Here is a 14,553-nt window from a genome sequence, read left to right on the forward strand (position 1 = left end):
TTGCTCTCAAGAGCTCACGAGCCAGTCAGTTTTTAGATCTTTTGTTACATAAACTTCTGCTACTCACCGTCTTAAACTCAGGAACCAAGCTCATTTGGAATATGCACCCTCCCTCCTGACTCCAGCCTGGCATCTCACTCCCATTACCCAAACCAAGAACCAAGGCGATTTAGGGGGTGAGGGATAGTTACAAATGCACAAGGGAATTCCCCGGCGCTCCAGGGGCTAGGACTCCGCGCTTTCACTACCAAGGGCTGTGGTTCAATCCCTGGGCAGGGAACTAAGATCCCACATGCCACGCAGTGCAGCCAGAAAAACCCACAACAAAAGCACAGAACATACAACCTTTTGGTTTTGCTGTCACTTGTTATCTCTAGTAGGTGCCACTGAGAAACTTACTTCTCAAATTAGCGTTAAGTGGTTTCAATTTTACAGGAGTGTGTATATAACCTGTTCTTATAAAATACACCTGCTGGTGGAATGCCCCTTTTGTCCCCATCTTGAGAAACATCACCCAGATTCCCAAAGGGCACCTGCCTGAATATTTGGAAACCATGCCCTCAGAAATACGAGTACCAGCCTCGTTCCTACTCACGGCTCCAGTGGGTCCTTCCTTAGAACGGCCTCCAGTTTGCTGGGCTAGACGTCCTCACGTTGGGGCATGAGCCACCGGCATACCATGTAACCTTTTCAGATTTCACTGTGAAGCAGACAGTTCACACCTCAGGCTCTTGGTCACCTGGAGTTCACCGCTGGGTGTTTGGGGATGGGGGGGGACCTTTCTAGTGTCTTGCTTGGGGGCTCAGCATTCTCCCTCCTTTTGCTCTGGGGGTGAAGCTCAGATGGTTGAGGGCTGTGCTGATGAGGCTCTGATCCTGACGTGGGGACCCGTCTGCCTGCCTCTGAGCCTTTGCCAAAGGCCTGGGCCGGCTGCCTGGTAGCAACTGTTAATCAACAGAAAGATGGAGAGCACAGCTCAAATAGACTGGGGCAAACCCCCCACGGCAGCAGGTCAGCCCATCAGGGACCCTCCCAAGCACTCTCCCAGACCCACACAATTTGGGTAAAATGAAAAAAAGTCCGTTGATTTACACTTTGCTGTAAATTTTTGTTAGGAGCAGTCTGTTAGTTGCGACAGTTACCACTTACTTCCTTTGTTACTAGAAAGCTTTATTACTCTGGAGTTTACAGCATCCTGGAGTGAGAAACTATCATATAAACACAGTTTGGAGAGGAGAAATGACCTGTAATTCTTATTCAGTCAAAGTGTGTGGTTAGCACAGCAGCACCAGCCCTCATCTGCCCAGGGACTCAGGTGTGCTTCGTTCCATAGGGTTTTCACTCCCATCCCCCATCTCTCAATTTCCAATTTTCCCAGGAAGGAGGAAAGACCACCCCATTACCTGTGAGGAGGACGGAAATGCTGGTCGTGGGCCCTACAGATTTTAAAGTTCAAGCCACAGGCTCCGGCGACTGCGTGCGTAGTAGCTGGAGGTGCGCGGGAGACGCGGGATTGTGTCTTTCCTACCATGTACGTCCGGCAAGGCCTCGCCTTAACTCGGACCTTCCTGGAATCCTAACACATAAAAGCGGTGTCGGCAGGTGTCGGCAATCACACTGAAGCTCCTGAATCAGCCTCTAGGTGTTGGTCTCTTGTGACCAGGACACTTGGAAGAACCTACAGCTCCTGGAAGGGAGCAGGTTTGGGGAGAAAAGCGTGTACCCAAGTGACTGAAGTGTAACTTGAACCACTTCATCGCAAACTACCCACACCTGTGTTAGGAGGTTTACCAGCTTCAAGGGGTAATTTACACGCAATAAACAGCACGTTTCAAGTGTACGACTTGATACGTTTTCACACCAGCTTTAGTTTGTTGTTTTTCTTTTAGATTCCACAAATAAGTGAGATCATACAGTATTCGTCTTTCTCTGACATATTTCCCTTAGCATGTACGCCAGGGACATCACCTTAATCAAGTGTGACCGTCTCCATCACCGCAAAGTTTCCTCGAGCCTCCTTGTAACCCACCCTCCTGCCCCTCCCCACCCTACCTCTCCCCCAGAAGCCACCGATGCGCTTTTTATCACAAAAAAGATTTGCAACCACGTCTCATACCAGTTCCCAGCCCAGCGGGCAAATACGTACTTTCTCTTTGTAGGTTGGGCCTTGCGTGGCGTGTTTAAAATTCTCAATTCCCGGAGAGCGACAGAAACAAGAGACAGATGCAGGTGAAAGGCTGGTGCGGGGCCACCTCCCGGAAGTCTCCCCCAGAACAGCCCTACCTGCAGGCCAGCCCGACCAGCCTCTGCCCACGTGGCGGCAACCCTCCCCTCCTTTCCCGGCAGGCTCCCGGCCGCGTGGGGCTCCCGGCCGGTTCTGGCACCCAAACAACCAACCGCAGCAAGAGGACGCTGGGAGCCGCCACTGCAACCTGCCTCTCGCTCCTGCATCACTTAGCTGCTCAACAGGATGTCCATTCCCTTCTCCCCCGGGGCTTCAATCCTGTCCGCTCTACTCCTCCGCTTGCTGGACCTTTTCCTCCATCTGCCCCCGTTACTGCACCACGTCCGTCCGGCCCGAGGCGCAGCAAGGCAAGACGCTAAGGCGCCGAGGCCTGCAGCAAAGCGAGGATTCACTCACACAGCAGCCGAGCGAGGAGACAGCAGGACAAACCTCAAACGCGCCTCCTGAAAGGCTAGCGGCTGGGGTATTTATGGGATGCGGAATAAAGAAGCCCGGGCGGTAGAGGGCGGGGAGCGTGGGGAAAGGTGATTGGAAAGAGCTGCGGAACCGAGGTTCTGCGCAGGCGTAACTAAGCTACAGGCCTCTGCACGTTCAAGAGGTCATCGAGCGGACACTCGCGCATGCCCACCTGGAGGGCCGGTGGTCCCATCCAGCCTTAACCAGCTGAGCTCAAACTAGACACAGGTGACTCCAAGATTCTGGAAAACAACTCAGGCCAACATCTTTTTTTTTAGGCTACGTGCTGCGTGGAGAACACGCAAGTCTTCAAGCGACCTTGATTAGCAACGGCGGCAGGTGAAATGGGTTTGACTCATCACCCGCGGTTTCACCCCTTTCCCAGTCCACGCGGCCCCTGGAGCTCCAGGTCAGCGTAAACAGATTCTTCTCCACCCTCAATCTGTTTGCACAAGGATGTCTCTGGCTTGGCTCTGTCCCAAGGACATCACGCCTGTTCCCACCGGCGCCCCACGCTTGCAGGATGCAGGTGGGGCCGGGAACGGGTGCCGCCTGGCTCTCTCCCTGCTGTACCCAGGCCCATCCCCTCCAACGCAGGAAGGCTGTCCAGACGTGTGGTGGCCGTGGAAATGGTCCAGCATATGGTTCGTACCCGGGTTTGGGCTAATGATGAGGAACATAGTGTTTTCCCGCAAAATAAGAAATTACACCTGTGAAAGGCCTAGTTCGCTTCTGACACAAATAAGCATCAGAGCGTTACAGCTCTTTTAGAAGATGTCAAGCAGGTTTCCTGGTCCACACTGGGAAACCCAAGGGGGGAAAAAAAAAGCATCAGAAAAGTAGGGTTTGACGGCTGTCACCTTCTTAGACGGACAACATTCTGCCTATGGAATGGGTATCTCTCTCAATAAACCTACTTTCACTTAGAAAAGAAAAGAAAGAAACAAAGTAGGGCTTAATAGGCATGTGCAGATTTTAAAAACTCCTTAGGAGACAGGTAAGGATTTCTTCAACAGGACACAAAAAAGACTAACCCAAAAGGAAAAGATCAATAAAAATTTCTTTTTTCCCCCAGTTTGATTGAGATATGATTGAGATATAACATTGTATAAGCTTATGGTACACAGCGTAATGATTTGATATATGCATATGTTATGAAATGATCACCACGTTAACATCCGTCACCACAGTTATTTTTTTCCTTGTGATGAGAATTTTAAAGATCTAGTCTCTTAGCAACTTTCATATATGCAATACAGTACTGTTAACTATAGTCACCATGCCGCACATTACATCCCCAGGAGTTAGTTATTTTATACTGGAAACATGCACCTTTTGAATCTCTTTACCCCTTTCTCCTCCCCACACACTACCCACCTCCCTCACCTCTAGCAACCACCAATCTGTTCCTTGTAGCTATGAACTTGGCTTTGCTGTTTTGTTTTTTTTTAGATTCCACGTATAAGAGAGATCATGCAGTATTTGTCTTTCTCCGTCTGACATATTTCACTTAGCATGCCTGCAGGGTCCATCCATGTTGTTACAAATGGCAGGGTTTCCTTCTTTTTTATGACTGAATGATATTCCATTGTATGTTTGTTTGTTTATGACATCTTCTTTACACATTAATTCACTGATGGACACTTAGGTTGTTTCCATGTCTTGGCTATTGTAAATAATGCTGCAATGAACATGGGGGTGCAGATATCTTTTTCAGTTAGTGTTTTTATTTCCTTAAGATAAATACTGAGAAGTAGAATTGCTAGATGATATGGTAGTTCTATTTAAATTTTTTGAGGAACCTCCATACTGTTCTCCATATTGGCTACACCAATTTACATTCCCACCAGCAGTGCGGGAGGGTTCCCTTTTCTCCACACCCTCTCCAGCACTTGTTATCTCGTCTTTTGTTAATAGCCATTCTAACAGGTGTGAGGTGATAGTTCATTGTGGTTTTAATTTGCATTTCCTGACAATGAGTGATGTTGAGCACTCTTTCCCCTGTACCTGTTGGAATCTGTATGTTTTATTTGAAAAAAAAATGCCTATTCAGATTCTCTGCCCATTTTTTAAATGAATTATTTGTCCTTCTGCTGTTGAGTTGTATGAGTTCCTTATATATATATATTTTAATTAATTTATTTTTGGCTGTGTTGGGTCTTCATTGCTATTTGCAGGCTTTCTCTGGTTGTGGTGAGCGGGGGCTACTGTGTTGCGGTGTGTGGGCTTCTCTTTGCAGTGGCTTCTCTTGTTGCGGAGCACAGGCTCTAGGCGCACGGGCTTCAGTAGTTGTGGCACGCAGGCTCAGTAGTTGTGGCTCGTGGGGTCTAGAGCGCAGGTTCAGTAGTTGTGGCGCACGGGCTTAGTTGCTCCCCAGCATGTGGGATCTTCCTGGACCAGGGCTCGAACCCGTGTCCCCTGCATTGGCAGGCAGAGTCTTAACCACTGTGCCACCAGGGAAGTCCTCCTTATATATTTTGGATATTAGTCCCTTATCAGATGTGTGTTTTGCAGATATTTTCTCCCATTCCATAGGTTGCCTTTTCATTGGTTGATCATTTCTTTTGCTGTGCAGAAGCTTTCCAATTGTAAAATTAGGAATTCTTTTCATCCATAAGAGAGTGAAAAGGTGATTCAGAGGAAGAAGCATATTCATAATATATATAAAACAGACAAAGGACTGGTATCCAGGATATGTAAAGGATTCCTACAAATTAATAAGAAAAAGGCTGGTAACCCAGTTGAAAAAAGGGCATAAGAGACAAACAGCTGGAAACGGATGGTGGTGATGGTTACAGCATAATATGAATATACTAATACCACTGAACTGTATGCTTAGCAGTGACAAACTTGATGTTATGTATCTGTTACCACAGTAAAGTAACATAGTCAAGTTAATTAAAGAAAGAAAAGAGCAGGGAATTCACCAAAAAAGAAAGAAATACAAATGGCCAAGAAATATACAAAAAATGCCCAACCTCACAAGTCATCAGACAAATTTAAACCACAGCCAGAAATCAATGCACACCTACCAGAATGGCTAAAATGAAAAAGACCGTTCATGCCAAGTGCTGGGGAGAATCTGGAGTAACCGAAACGCTCATCCACTGCTGGTGGGAATGTAAAATAGCACAACCACTTTGGAAAACTCTTTGGCAGCATCCAGTGAGGCCGGGCACACCCTCCTGCCCAGAAACCCACTCCTGGGCATAGACCCAACAGGAGTGTGTACGGACTGCCACCAATGATGTGTACTAGGACATCTACAGCAGCGCTCTTTCCAACAGCCTCAAATGTCCATCGACAGAATGGTGGATGCATACATCATAATATATCTATGAAAGGGATTCTTACAGTAATGGAAACGGATTAACAACAGCTGTGCATAGCTGATGACTCTCACCAGCATAATGTTGAGCAAAAGAAGCCAGAGTCAGAGGAATGCATATACTGCATGATTCCATTTACAGGACGTTCAAACCAGGCAAAACGAACCTATGGTGTTAGAAGTCAGCAGAGCGATTACCTTAGTGCTTGGAGGTGGGTGCCTGGGGGGAGGGGCTGTGGTAATACTCCATCTCCTGACCTGGGGGCCGGTGATCCAGATATGCTCACTTCGTACAAGACATCAGGCTGTACTCTATCTGGGGCTTTTCTGTATGTACATTACACTTCCACTTTTTAAGTTTATTGTAAAAACCTCCTACTCCTATAGTGCTTCTTACTAAGAAGCACTGTATGTAAAACAAACCCTCGTAATTAGCCTCACTGGCTCTTCATGCACCATATAAAATAATAAAATGCTTTCAGTACACTGGTTTCCAGGTAGTGTTTATACACTCACCTTTCAAAGATATACGCTTTCTTCGTGGCTTTAAAACAAACCCAGAGCACTATGGATTCTGGAATACATGGGTAAAGGGAAGGGTCAGTCTCCAAATCAACAAATTCAACAGTGGGTAAAATTGGGAAATACCAAGCAGAGAAAGGGGGGACATGGTTATATTTTCTTTTAAATCTTTACTTTTACTCATGGAATGAAGGTGTTCACCCAGTTAAAGAGATAGCTGTAAAGCTTGCTAGAGACGATAGGAAAGATGCTTTGTATCGTGGGAGGGTTCCTTTAGTAGAGCCAGAACTGACCCCATACGGACCCCAGTTCTGAGTTTACCCCTAAGGCCAGCCCTGGGCAGGACAAGGGCAGAATTCAGGCCCGGAGGCTGAGACGTCTGCTTTTGCTGGGCCAGTTGGCCTGGTGAGATGTCCTGTTCTATTCTGCTCTGTTCTATGCAGCAACTACTTCTTATCAGGGTCAATGCTAAGCCTTGGGGATCCAAAAATAAATTAGATACGGCTCCTATTCTCAAGGCAGGACGCTACAGCAACAGATTAGAATACAAGGTGATGATACGAACGCTCTGGACAATGCTTCAAATAGCCCTCCAGTTCCTCATCTGTGACCTGGGGGCAAAGACAGTACCCGCCTCCCAGGGTTGTAAGGATGAAATGAGACCAGCCAGTCAGCCAGGCGCCCAGCACTGAGGAACTGCTCAGTACACGGCTCTGCTGCATGACTGTAACCAGAGCGCCCAGGATGCGATGGAGGCATCAAGACCCAGTCTGGGGGCTTCCCTGGTGGCGCAGTGGTTGAGAGTCCACCTGCCAATGCAGGGGACACGGGTTCATGCCCCGGTCCGGGAAGATCCTACATGCCACGGAGTGGCTAGGACCGTGAGCCATGGCCGCTGAGCCTGCGCGTCCGGAGCCTGTGCTCCGCAACGGGAGAGGCCACAGCAGTTAGAGGCCTGCGTACCGCAAAAAAAAAAAAAAAAAAAAAAGGATATGACAGAAAAGCAGAAGAGCAGTCGGGACAGACAAGAGAGTCCCAGGACTGTGAGACAGCGCAGGAGGAGCGGGCAGCCCCCAGGGTCCCAGGAGGGGCTGGAGTGTGGAGCTTGGAGCTGAGGCGAAGGGACCTGCAGTGGGGTCTTGGAGGGCCTTGGCACCAAGTTAATGAGCTAGAGTTCCATCCTGTGACAGGGAAACACGGATGGGATTTGTTTTGTTTTGTTTTTGCAGTATGCGGGCCGGAGGGAGGGAGGGAGGGAGGGAGGGAGGGAGCGAAAGGTCAGGGCCACGGGGTCACCGTGTGTGGAGCAGGTGGACTGGGTGAGAGCACTCCAGCGGAGAGACTCAGGCTCTGAGACAAGGGCCCAGAGGCCCCAGAAACACAGACCACGGTCACCCTCACTCCCGCCTCTCCTGTGACCAAGAGAAAGGCTGGCGCCTGGGAGGCGCACCACAGGACTCCGTCACTGTGATTTAACAGAAATTTTGATTTTGTGCCTGAAAAGATTATCCTCTCCTTAGCCTCAAGATCTTTTCTAAATTAAAAAAAAAGTTTTCTTTCCGCGTATATGACATTGCCAGAGCCATTAGATTCATTGAGAAGAAAGAAGAAGGGTGGTGGCGGGGGGGCTGGGGGAGGAGGGCGTGTGTGGTTTAATGGGGACAGAATTCCAGTTTTGCCAGAAGAAAAAAGTTCTGCACGTGGATGGTGGTGACGTGTGCACAGCAGTGTGAATGTACCTAATGCCACTGAACTGTGCACCTGAAATTGGTTAAGATGGAAAGTCTTATGTTGTGTATTTTACCACAATGAAAATAAATAAATAGGTTAAAAAGACTTCTATAGAGTTTGTTTTCCTCCTTGACACGCATATTTGAATATCGGGGACAAAATATCTCCAGCACTCTTGATTAGCAAAATGTTTCTTAAAATGCACGTGGCAGGGACTTGGTAGCGCTCAGTCTAGGAGGCGAGAGTGACCTGGCCTTCCTGAACCCTGCAGGGAGGGTGAAGGAGTTTGCAGTCGGTGAAGCGGTTCTTTCCAACAAAAAATTCAGTTCAGCTGCCATTTACTGGGCACCTGTTATTGCCAGGCACGGGAGGAGGGAGGAGGTTTGTATTATCTGCAGTTCTCGTGCTTTGCTTTTTCACAAATGGTACCTTGGCCCCTGAGGGGCAGCTGAGTGTCTGGGAGGCTCCACTTTGGGGTGCTGCCCTGATCTCTGATACAGTCAGGCCCTTCTCCCCCATATCCTCACCTCAGAGGTCCCAGTGCCCTTCAAGCCTGAGGACAAAAGGCACGAACCTACTGGCGGCAGCCGCTGGAATTCCAGAAAACTCTGAATGAAAACAGCAGTTGCAAAATGGAATGGCTTTGCACACTGCAGCTGATTCTTCACGGGTGGTCTCGGGTTTGGGCAGGAAAACTCAGAAATCTGCTGCTCGGGGATCCAAAGGGAGCATCAGAAAACAATGGGGAAGCTCTGCCCCACCCCCTGAAGCCTCAGGGCCCTACTTGGCTGTGACCGAGGAAGCTCCGGCCACAGAGCAGCGAAAGCGCCGGCTGGGGTAGCTCTGGCTTCGGCTGAACTTGGCTGACCGGATCCTGGGCCGGACGGGTTCTTCTGGCTCTGGGGTCCCGAGGAGTCGAGGCTTCCTCTCAGGCACTCCAGAAACGTCTGCGTTATTTCTCAGGCAGGTCAGCAGGCTGTGGTGAGTGCCAGGTCTCCGATGGAGTGGATTTTGGATGCAAACCAAATATTTAAATGGATGTTTTCCCTCTCCGGCTGGGCCCTCACAGCTGGGCCTGTGCCTTGTTTTTACATGAAATTCAGCCTCCTTTAAATATGCATTTCTTTCCTCCCGAAAGTGCCTGAGGCAGGAAGGTAGCTGCTTTGAAAGGCCCCAGAGAAGGGGGGTGCAGCCCCCGACCCCACGGCTGAAAGCGAACTCGTGCAGGAACAATTCTTGTCCTGCCGGCTTCGCTTGGGTCTAAGCTGTTGGTCACACAGGCCTTGGGTTCAGGCCAAGTGGCAACTTGCTGTCTCTAGGGAAGGAGGCGGCCGACAAATCAATCCCCTTCTGCCCCTTTGTCAGTTTCCTAGGCTAAAGGACAGCAAGGAGGTGACCACGACCTTCCCCAAGTGCTGGGAAGTCTCCCTCGTGGTGAGAATAGAAACTGCTTCCTCTTGAAAAACTGCATCTTGTGAAAGAAACTTTTACCCATAAACCTACCTCAGATATTTCAGGTGTTTCAAGTGGCTCCCCTCCCGCCCTCTGCTTTTCCTACAGAGGGTCGAGAAGCGTGAAGCTGCTTTCCCCACAACCCGTCCTGGCATCTGGGCCTGCACCGCGAGTGTCTGTTCCGGCCAGTTGCTGCCAACACCATGGACAAGTGGCCGATGGAAGTGCATCCCCGGGCAGGTGTGGATTCGTCCACTTCCCTCCCACGAATCCCAGGAGCCCGATGGCCAAAGCCCAGCCCTGAAAGAGCAGGTGGGACTTCTGGGATGGCATCCAAGAAGGGCCCAGTGGTCCCCTCGCTCCCGCCATCCCAGCTGCTCCCCTATTGCCCCGCTGAGGACTGGAGACCCCTCCCACGACGGGCCTGGCCAGACGACCCTTCGAGGGGCTCTGATCCAGGAGCTCTGATCCCCAACACGCTCCTTTCTCCCCCATCCTCCTGCCCATTGTGCTTCCCTCAGGAGTGGGAAGCGGAGACCTGCGGCCACTGGGTCTCTGCTTCATTTATTGCCAGGGAAGTGACCCCCGTTTTGTTTTTTTTTTTACCCCATCACACGGGCGTGCGTGATTGCACCTTGAGCTAAGGACCAAGCCCCGCGCTCGGCCGCTGCCAGGTTCTGTCTCACTGACACCGAGGCAGGTTCCTGGGAGTCAGGAAGGCAGCGCGATGTGCCTCCGGTCCCGGCGAGGGCCTGGGGCCTGCGGCCTCGGGATGACAGGTAAAGAGAAGCTCAGTCGATGCACAGACTTGCTGAACCGGGACCCCATTCCTGTCTCTACGCAGGGGGTCGCTGGGAACCAAGTGAGCGACGCCTGCAGGTAAACCACTGTGATTTTAATCTCCCTCACTGCAGGCACTGGTCAGAATTCGGTCCTTAGATATCACACGTGGACCCGCACGACGTACAGAAGAAAAGTCCAGGACACTCAGCAGCCCCAAAGCCAAGCCTCTCCAGGCTGGCAGAATTCCACGCTCAACGGGTTCGCCCTTTAAAACCTGAGGGGCTGTGGGAGGGGAAGGACAGCTGTTGTTCAGTGCGTACAGAGTTTCCGTTTTGCAAGATGACGACTTCCTGGAGATGTGCTGCCCAGCAATGTGAACGTAGCTAACGTAACTGAACTGTACACTTGAAAATGGTTAAGAAGGTAGATTTTATGCTGTGTTTTTTTGCCACAATTTAAAATTATTTTTTAAAAATCCGAGGGGCTGCAGCCCAGCTGGTGGACTCGGGGCTGACAGTCACTGCTCCGTCTTTCTGTCCTTGTCGGGGGGACCACAGTTCAGAGTTTGCCTCTCTCAGAAATCCATGGCCCGCTGGGTCTGCATCCAGGTTTTGGAATCACATCCTGGTCTTTTGACCGAGAGCAAGTGAACCACGCAGTAGGAGCATTTAAGAATGACCTCCACCGCTTTCCCTGAAACCACTGCTCACCAAGTGACCACCAGGTGCCTCCCCCTCGGCCCCTCTTAGGACTGAGGTCCACGGCTTTGCCGGCCCCCAAGCCTCAGGGTCCTTCCCCACTACGTTAGTCTGCGTGGACCAAAACAAAGCACCACCAGACGGCGTGGCTCAATCCACAGAATTTACGTGCTCACAGTTCTGGAGCCCAGACGTCCAAGATCAAGGTCACAGGGCTGGTTTCTCCGAGGCCTCTCTCCTGGGCTTGTCACAGGACACGGCCGTCTCCTGTGTCCTCACAGGGTCCTCCCTCTGTGTATGTCAGTCCTAATTTCCCTTTTTAACGAGGATGCCAGTTACACTGGCTTTAGGTGCCACCCACGTGACATCATTTTACCTTAATCACCTCTTTAAAGGCCTAATCTCCAAGCACATTCACCTTCTGAGGTGCAGGTGGTGGTAATGGAGTTGGTGAGTTAGGACTTCAACATGTGAATTTTGGGAGACGCCATTCGGCCCATAACGAGCACCTCCCTCCAGCGACCTCCTGACACCCCCGACCGTGGCTTCCTTTTCACTGACCTTGAACCCCACGGGGCACGTCTGAACTTTAGGAAGACTTCCAGAGGCAACCTGATGGGATTTTGAGGTGCCCATTCCTGACCAGCCCAGGACACCCAGATGAAAGGCACTTACCCAGCACTTCCCTTCCAAATAAAGTCTCAAAAGCCACCAATAATTCTTCTGCTCAGAAGTCTTGGAGGGCCAGGCGTTTCCATCTGGGATGATGAAAGAGTTCGCGGATCAGTGGTGGTGGTCACACAACAGTGCCCGTGTACGTAATGCCCTGAGCTGGATGCCTATCACTGGTTAAGCTGGTACATTTTATGCTGCGTATATATATATATATATATATTTGCTGTACGCGGGCCTCTCACTGTTGTGGCCTCTCCCGTTGCGGAGCACAGGCTCCGGACGCACTGGCTCAGCGGCCACGGCTCACGGGCCCAGCCGCTCCGCGGCATGTGGGATCTTCCTGGACCGGGGCACGAACCCGTGTCCCCTGCATCAGCAGGCGGACTCTCAACTACTGCGCCACCAGGGAAGCCCTATGCTGCGTATATTTTATGTGTAGTTGTTCTTTCTTCAAATTTTTTTGGCCGCACTACACGGCATGTGGGATCTTAGTTCCCCGACCAGGGACTGCACCCTCGCCCCCTGCAGTGGAAGCGCGGAGTCTTAACCACTGGACCGCCAGGGAAGTCCCTTTTTATATGTTGTTTTTAAAAACAGAGATGCAGAAGGGTTAAGACCAGGCCCACGAGTCTAACACATCAGCAAGAAATTAGCCAAAGGCTACAGACGTTTGCTGCCATGAGCTTCCTCCTCAACTTAACTGCGATTCACTTTTAAAAGATCTTTACTCCTCCCCGCAGCCTTCAGGCGGCCTGTGCTGTTGATTCCTCAGCTCCCCAGTGTGTGTTCAGCACGGGTGGGGGGGGGCGGGGGGGGACACAACAAGGAGCGCGGCTCTGGGGCCCAGCAGACACTCTGACCAGACCTGCTGAGAACCAGGTGTGCGACCTGGGCCAGGTGACTGCACCTCCTCACCTGTAAAGCAGAGACAATAACACCTCTTGCTAGGGTTCTGTGATTATTACACAAGCTATCAAGTGTGTTAATAAGTTAACTCTCACTAGACTCTCACTAAATTAATAAATGAATTAGCCAACTACTGGTCAGTTTAACAGCCTAAACATCACTGCTCAAAATTTCAGAACTTATATGCGAAGGGCTGTAAACGCAACATGAAATGCTAATTGGTGAGCTTTGCTATTAGCCTGAAGGGGAAAGAAGGATGCTTTTCAGGCAGAATAATAATAATAATAATATCCCGTCATGCCTGTAGTCCAGCTGTTACTGATGACCCCCACCCCAGTGAACCCCAGCTCTCAGGATCCATGTCCTTGTAAAGCTTCCCACATTGACCCAGGGCTTGGCCACGAGACCAACTTTGGCCCATGGGCCGTGAGCAAGTGAAGTTTTCCTAAGCACTTTCACAATGGGGCTTGTCCTCTTGGAACGTTCCTTCTTAAAGCCCAGTCACCTTGCTGTGAGGAAACCCAAGCAGCCACATGAGAGGTCCATGTAGGAGAGAACTGAGGTGTCCAGCTAACAGCGCCAGTTGGCCTCCAGGACCGACAGCCGGCCACGGGAGTGAGCCCATGTTGGACCTTCCAGCCAACTCACCATCAGGGGAGACAAGACCTCCTGGTCAACTGGCAGTGTCATGAGAAATAATAAATTACTGTTGTTATAAGCCACTAGGTCTGGGGGAGATTTGTGACCTCACGATGGATAACTGAAGCAGTCCCTTGTGTCCTCCCAAATCTCAAACATGAATAAGGGAGTTTGTTTAAAATCTCCAGCTACACAAACGTAATTCACAACTTTGATTTCCCTGCTTACGTAGCTACCTGGCCTAGGGAAGAGTTCTCTAGCCTTATCAGCAGAATGTGAGTAACACCTGCTGTAAGAGTCTTTAGTGGGCCAGACATAGAAAACAAACTATGGTTACCAAAGGGGAAAGGGCGGAGGGATAACTTAGGAGTTTGGGATTAACATATACACACTACTGTATATAAAATAGGTAACCAGCAAGGACCTACGGTACAGCACAGGGAACTATATTCAATTTTTTGTAATAACCGACAAGGGGAAAGAATCTGAAAAATAGATATATATGTATAAGTGAATCACTGCTGTACACCTGAAACTAACACAACATTGTAAATCCACTATACTTCAATTTTTAAAAAAGCCTTTAGCGGGCATTTGCTGATGGAACGCATACAGAATGCTTAGCCTGCCTGAACACACAATTAGTGTTTAGTGAATGTCGGCTATTATTATGAAATCAAATATACCGGCTGGTACTTTTATTCTGAGAACTTCAGAATGGATTCAAAATGAAACAGGGGCAAAGTTTACCAGCTGAGACACAGAGACAAGTTGGGGAAGCTCAGTAGGCGTTATATGCCCACAACTCTCCCTCAGGAACAAAGACACTGAGGCCCGTTAGAGGCTAAAAGAAACATGACAAATTCCGGCTGCTTGTGAAGCCGAAAGATTGCCCTACATTCTCTCCAGTCTTATCTGGGTCCCTCACCCAGAAGACTGTCAGGCACTTTGGCCTAAAAGCCGAGAGACTCACTAAGATTTACAGAACGTGATACCTGGAGGCTGGCAATTGTGATCTGAAATAAGACCCAGATGTGAGCGCTTCATCAGTAAAAGGAAAGGGCTCCAACTTTCCTCATTAGTTGAGGGAAACAAAGAAAGTCTCCAGGAATAGTACC

This window comes from Grampus griseus (genome assembly GCF_964374135.1).
Source record: "Grampus griseus genome assembly, chromosome: 10".
In the NCBI taxonomy this organism is placed as follows: domain Eukaryota; kingdom Metazoa; phylum Chordata; class Mammalia; order Artiodactyla; family Delphinidae; genus Grampus; species Grampus griseus.